We start from the raw sequence: 7,309 nt of genomic DNA on the forward strand, positions 1-7,309 counted from the left end.
GTTTCATCTATGCATTTATTCATGCTGAGTCCCTATTATGTTCTGGTACTGGGAACCCAGCGGAGAACAAGAAGATATGGCCCTGTACTCGTGAAACTGATAGTGTTTGTAAATAATAATAATATAATAACAATAACAATAATAGCAGCTAATATTTATCGAGTACGTTCTTCGGGCCAGGCGTCATGAAAAAAACTTTTTCATATGTTAAGTCGTGGTACTCTCACACAACCCTAAGGTAGCTATTACTGTGATCATCCCCATTTTACTGGGGTGGAGACTGAGGTCCGAGAGGCTGTTACTTGCCCAAGATCATCCAGGTGTAAACAGTGGAGCAGGCGGTCTGACTTTAGATGGTGCCGTCCATACCGCCCCATACTACCATCAGTTGTGTGGCATGAGTCAGGGAGGTGTGTGGGAGAGGCACTGGGGCTGCCAAAACTTGTAAGCCCCATGAGCATGAGGCCTTGTCTGTGCGGCTCACCGTTGCATTCCAGTGCCTGGCACTCAACAAACAGCACACAGTTAGTGAATGCAGTAGTTCCTAGGTGGGTGTGCTGATTCTGCCTGGGTTGAGGGCAGAGGGTTGCCCTGCACAGGCGCGCACGAGGCTGATTCAGCTGGGAACTTCTCTCTTGTGTATTTTCTCCAAGTCCCACTTTCTTCTGTATCATCCTGCAACCTGTCCTTGGCTATAGTCATGTTCTCTGGTTCTGTGGCTCTGCTTCCCTTCCTTCTTTCCTCAGAGGAGACAGGACTTGTTCCAGATTGGGGGAGAGGTAGAGGAAATCAACACAGACCCCAGGGACAGTGGCATTTTCTTTCTTAAAAGAGGTTGGGTTTCAGAAACTTCCCAAACTCACTCCAAATACATCCTCTGCCACTTATTCATCCTCTTCATCTGTCACACAGAGAGATTAGTAGCATCTACCTCAGAGTTGTGAGGAGAAAATATTGGGTGTGAAGTATCGGGCTCAGGAAACACTCTGCAATGGGAGAGGTCCCCCAAACCAGCCACCTGGCAAATCCACCTGCCAGGCTGCAGCCCAGAAAAACCAGAGCAGCTCATGTATTTTAGACTTCAAAGAACTTGGGTAATTTTCACTTTTCTGCACCAAACCCTGAAAATGAAGTGCCTTCCAAGTTCCCTGAATTTTCTCAGTGTTGCCTCATTAATTCAGAGTTTAGGATAAAAGAGATGCCTTTGAATGATAAAGATAGTAGTTGACTTTTCTCAGTTAAATTATATCTATTTTCTTAGAAGATACTGTTGGCATGTGGCCTACATTTCAAATAGTATAAAGTGATAAACAATGAAAAATAAGTCTTCCTCCCACCCCTTACCCAGCCAGCCTTTGTCCAGAGGGGCATCCATTGGTAGGAGTTTCTTAAGTGTCCTTCCAGAGATAGGGTAGAGGGGCTTTCCCTTCTTAACAATGTATCCTTTTTTTTTTTTTTTTAAGATTTTATTTGTTTGACACAGAGAGCGTGAGTGAGTGCAAGTAAGGGGAACAGCAGGCAGAGGGAGAGGGAGAAGCAGGCTCCCCATTGTAATGGAGCAGGCGGTGCTCTCTCTCTATGCAGGGCTCCATCCCAGGACCCTGTGATCACGACCTGAGCCGAAGACAGACACTTAATGACTGAGCCACCCAGGCGCCCCTCTTAACAATATATCTTAACATCACTCCAAAACAACACAGGAACTTGCCTCAGTCTTTATAGACGTTGCCCAGCATTGCATTGGTGGAGTCATTTGGCTCAAGATAGCCATTCCAGAAACTGTGTTTCTGACATTTCAGAGCCAAGTTGTTGGGGCAGGTCGGGGAGTGTTTTATGTTCCTGGAAGCTATGGCAGCCAAGAAAGAGTTGAGGCCACACTTCCTCCCCACTGCCGTGTTCAGCTTTCCCCTCCCTGCCTTGTGAACTGGTGCCAAATGACTTTTGCTAAAACTGAGGTGCTTTCACAATGTTGGGAAGAAAAGGCAAGAGGGAGGCGTAAGTAGGATTACAGCCACAAATCTCCATCAGACTCATGGGAATCATATCCACTGATGCCAGCAGATTGAGAAGGTAGGACAAAGGGAGTGAGAATGACCAGGAGCTAAAAGCTATGGGATGACAGCTGTTGTTTCCATTTAGGGAGACTTGCCAAGTGCCGGAGAGAGTGCTCACATTATCCCATCTACCCCACAATGTCACATTAGTGCCTTTCACAGATGAAAAAAGAGAAAAGAGTTTAGAGAGGGTAAGTCATTTGTCTAAGGTGGTGAGAAGCTCCAGAACCCATGGGATGACAAGGCTGGAAGTTGCTCCTTGAGGCAACCCTCAAAGGAAATTGAAAGGGAGACACGTTTTTGAGTCCCCAGAGGCCGAGCATGAGACAGGGATCCTCATGGAAGTAATTTATTGGGGCAGCTCTCATGGGAAACCTGCAAGGGGGGAAGAAAGTAGGATGGGCAGGGGAAGAAGCTAAGCAAAGATGTGGGTTCCGCTGAAGCCCAGCCTCAGGCTGATCCCACAGGGAGCCCTGGAGCATAAATGATAACCGGCAAGCTTCCAGCCTTGGAGGTAAGGGGGGAAAGCCTTCATCAGACTTACTCACCCCCACCCCCCGTCATTGACTGCCAGCTGTAGGGTTGCCCGATTTAGCAAATAAAAATACAGTTGCCCAGTTAAATTTGAATTTCAGATACACAGTGAATAGGATATCCTTATGCTACATTAAATTTAGCTGGGCAGCCTGTATTTTGTCTGGCAACCCCAGGAGGTGAGAGGAAGAGGATGGGGCACCACCTCTCAGGCATCTCCTGTGTCTGAGGGCAGTTCCCTTGGAGAAGGGCAGTGTGTTTCCTCGGCAGCGGTGGGGAGGCAGCAGTCAGTAAAGGGGATCTGGGAAAGGGACATTAGCAGCACATGCTGCAGGCAAGTACTCTGGGGTGCAGCTCACCAGTCAAGGGTAAAAAAAAGGCCAGAAGTTCCTGCCCAGAACTGTCAAGTCCAAACCAGCCCCATCATCTAGGGGAGCAGCACAATGGCCTGGTTCCTGCCTCAGCCCCACATCCCTGGCTGCCTTCTGAGGGTGTTTTTGCTCCTTCCCAGTGAGTTCCCTGCTTGTGTTGGGGTCGGAGTGGGAGCCAGGCTATTTAACTCTGTTTCATCCAGCATTTCTGAAATGCATTTAAATGACGGAGGGAACTTTCCTCACAAGTGACGTTAGAAATTTCTCCCCTAGAAAAAGGCTCTAGGACCCTAGGAAGGGAGAATTTGGGGAGGGGATAACCACCCTGTAATTAAGCAGCCTGTTTCTGGAGGGGCCCAAGAGCCTTTCTTAAAATTCAGAGATTGTTTCTGAGGGATTCAGCAAATCCTGTAAAGATTCTTCCTACAAAGGGGCGCGTGGGTGGCTCAGTGGATTAAAGCCTCTGCCTTCGGCTCAGGTCATGATCTCGGAGTCCTGGGATCGAGCCCCGCATCGGGCTCTCTGCTGTGGCGGAGAGCCTGCTTCCCCCCCTCTCTCTGCCTGCTTGTGATCTCTCTCTCTCTGTCAAATAAATAAATAAAATGTTAAAAAAAAAAAGATTCTTCCTACAAAGAAGTGCACCCTTGCTGTACCCTACCTTTCCCTGGAGGCCTTTGCATCTCCATTACAGGAACCTGGGGGATCTGTGGGTTCTGACCTATAAGAGGCCCAAGACATAGATGTAAGTGAAAAGAGCAAGCAGGCGGTGTGGGGTCGGCAACAGTAGTGTCCAGCATAACCCATTTATGTAAAACACCCCCCCAATAAACCCACGGTGGAGACCTCTCTGTTGATACATATGTATGTATAAGCATATTTTTTAAATTAAAAAAAAGTTTTTTATTTTTTATTAACATATAATGTATTACTAGTCCCCGGGGTACAGGTCTGTGAATCATCAGGCTTACACACTTCACAGCACTCAACATAGCACATACCCTCCCCAATGTCCATAACCCAACCACCCTATAAGCATTTTTTTAAAGATTTTATTTATTTATTTGACACAGAGAGAGAGACCACAAGTAGGCAGAGAGGCAGGCAGAGAGAGAGGAGGAAGCAGGCCTCCCACTGAGCAGAGAGGCTGATGAGGGGCTCGACCCCAGGACCCTGAGATCATGATCTGAGCCGAAGGCAGAGGCTCAACCCACCGAGCCACCCAGGCGCCCCTAAGCATACTTTTTAAACATTCATTTTGTCTAACTTGTTTTATTTTTTAAAAGATTTTATTTATTTATTTGTCGGAGAGAGACAGAGAGAGCAAGCAAGCAGAAGCAGGGGGAACAGCAGGCAGAGGGAGAAGCAGGCTCCTCATTGAGCAAGGAGCCCGATGTGGGACTTGATTCCAGGACCCTAGGATCATGACCTGAGCTGAAGGCAGCCGCTTACCTGACTGAGCCACCCAGGCGTCCCTCTTTGACTTCTTTTAAAGTGACAGGGCATTATTTGTATAATTTAATATTTGTCAAATAAAAAATTGTTAAATAAAAATCAGGACTTGCCCCTAACAGTCACAAGAGGGAGCCATGGACCACACCCATCTGTATGCCTCTCTCCCACTTGGAAGAACAGACTCTTCCTCAAGATGCCCCCTCCTGCCCCCCAACTCCTACCCCCCCACCGCCCAACCCCAAGGCAGGAGAGAGGAAACAGGGAGTAGAGGCCTGCCGTTCCCTTATCTGCAATTCTGAAATCCAAGAAAAATGTGAAAACCAAATCTTCATGCGGCAGGCAGTGTTTAATCTGAACACAGATGAAGCTTTTTATAGCTTTTGTCCCATTTACCGTGGATATTCCTACATCACACAGCAGAAATGTCGATGCATTTGGTCATGTCAGGCAAGCCCAGACCCCGCTGGGGATGTTACATAATCTGGGGTGTACACACCCTAACACCTTTCTAAAATGGGAAACTTTCTGAATTCAGAAGCACATCTAGCTCTTGGAGGTTTGGTAACGGATTGTAAACCTATCCCATGTCAATAGTTGGCCCTTTCTTGCCCCTAAGAATCCTTCCTTCTCCTCCCATCTCCTATTGGAGCTTGGACACCCCCTAGGTGTGCCCTAAGGTTCCTAGTCATTGCCTGGAGGATAGAGAGACCAAAGATCCAACAAGTCATGAAGGCAAGGTTCCTCTAGGCGCCAAGGGAGAAGGCCTTCCTTTGCTGAAAGGAGCTATCCGACATCCTCTCCCTGACTAGGCTAATGCGGTCACGCAAGACCCTCATCCCATCATAGGCACTCGCAGGCGACCGCAAGCCCGCTTGCTGGTGACTTCCAGTCCAGAGCCCCACGGCAGCTGGCCTGACTTAGCAGGTAATGTGAAGACATCTCCAGTGCCCCATCTGTGACCACTCCCACCCCCTCTCTACTTTTTTGCCTCCTTTCAGAGATGGGGGTTGTGTGTGAACATCATCCTACTTTGTCGGGGGGAGAGAAGCGGCTGGTGAGAAAGCCCAGTCTGTATGGTTAAAGGAGTGGTGTTGAAGACCTACAAGACGAAGGATCAGAAGAGCCGGGCTCCCACCTGTCAGGGGAGAGTATGTCTCTGTGTGCCTGTGTGCGTGGGTAAGAGCCAGACAGATGGATAGGAGACAGATCAAGTGGTGAAACAGATGGGGTGAGGGAGGAGAGGAGTTGAGACAGAGACAGACTAAGAGTTAAAAAAAAAAAAAAAATACTCCCAAACCTGGCCAAAGAGTATTTCAGCTAACATTTTTGGAACAGACCCAGTGAACTGCCACTTTTAATAAAAGACTTCTCGATCTAAGACAGGAAGTCCCCAAAGCAGAAGGTTGGTACGTGTGGATATTAAAATTTGCATCCATCATTTTAGAACAATGTGTGTTTCACTAATCAACAAATAATTGTCCTGAGATCAATATATCAAGGGCTTAGGAAGTAAATGAGAGACCCAAAGTTAGCATTTATATTTAATTAAAACCTAAAATTTTTCTGAAGGCAGTGGGAAAGCCCTGGCTGGTATGAAGTCCGGGGCATTGACCCCCTTCAAAGGGAGACTGAACTTGATCCCAGGCAGAGCCTTGGGCCCCTTCTGAAATGGCAGCTAGGAGCAGAGCCAAATAAACTGACCATTTGCCAAGCCTCACCCCCGAGGGGCAAGACGTAGAGGAGACCTCCCCTTCAGAAAACTCCTTTGGGCAAACAACACTGATGATCATTTCCAGAGTGTGGCAGAGGGATGAGGGTTATCAATAAGGTGAATGAGCCCTTCCAGGGTGGACATGACACGTGTCCTAGTTATTGAAGACACTGGGAGATGCTCAGGCTGTCCCTTGAGGCCCCCTCAGATGCCCGAATGTAGGTAAGCTTGTTTCCTACCTAGCAGAGGCTCAGCACTGGGATAGCCTTAACTGCTGAGTGAACAACTAGGTTACCTTCTTCAGCAGGGGCCTGAGGTGTGGCCTCAGTGATCTCGGCCAGAGCTGCCTCACGCTGGCTGGTTCAGGTGAGCCAACAAGGGCCCCAGCCTCCACCGGAAGTTGGGCCAGAAAGCTCCTGCCTGAACCAGCAAAAACATCGTTTTTGCGAGTCACCTTCAATCATAAACTGTCTCCATCTCTCTACTTTTTCTTTAATCTTTTTTTAAAAGATTTAAAAAAATTTTTTTTATTTTTAAGTCACCTCTACACTCAATTAGGGGCTCGAACCTACAATCCACGATCAAGAGTTGCACGTTCCACCCTGAGTCAGAGAGCCAGGCGGCTCTCTCTGTTATTTGTGTGACCTTGGGCAAGATACTTCACCTCTCCCTGCCTCAGTTTTCAGGCTGAAAATAGGCACAACTTAAAGCAATAAAAATGAAACAGGCGCAGGTTGTATGTACCTTTCAGGGGTGTGAGAACTTCATAAGGTGATGCAGGGAACATACTTGAAGAGCATCAGCTGGCCTGACCTACCCTCTAGTCTCCCAGTACCTTCTGAGAACTTCCTTTGGAAAAAGCAACAAGGACGGTTCCCTGGGATGGGGAGTACTCACGGGGCCTCGAATGGAAGGCAGACTGACACACATGGGCAGCACCATCAAACTTGCGTTCCTTGCACCAGTCACTCCTGGGGCTGCATCTGCGCTGGACAGGAAGCCCAGACTGATGGCGAAATTGAGAGCCACCCACGGCCTGTCCCTCAGCACCCTCGGTACATGCCCAGCAGAGTCCATTCTCGGCAGCCCTGAAGGCCCCACTCCAGGAAGTGGGAGAGCCAGGCCCCTTGTGATTCTCGGGGCTTTCCACTGTTACTTCAGAAACTTCTGGCAGTCTTTCAGGCAAG

Source organism: Martes martes, assembly GCF_963455335.1.
Source record: "Martes martes genome assembly, chromosome: 1".
In the NCBI taxonomy this organism is placed as follows: domain Eukaryota; kingdom Metazoa; phylum Chordata; class Mammalia; order Carnivora; family Mustelidae; genus Martes; species Martes martes.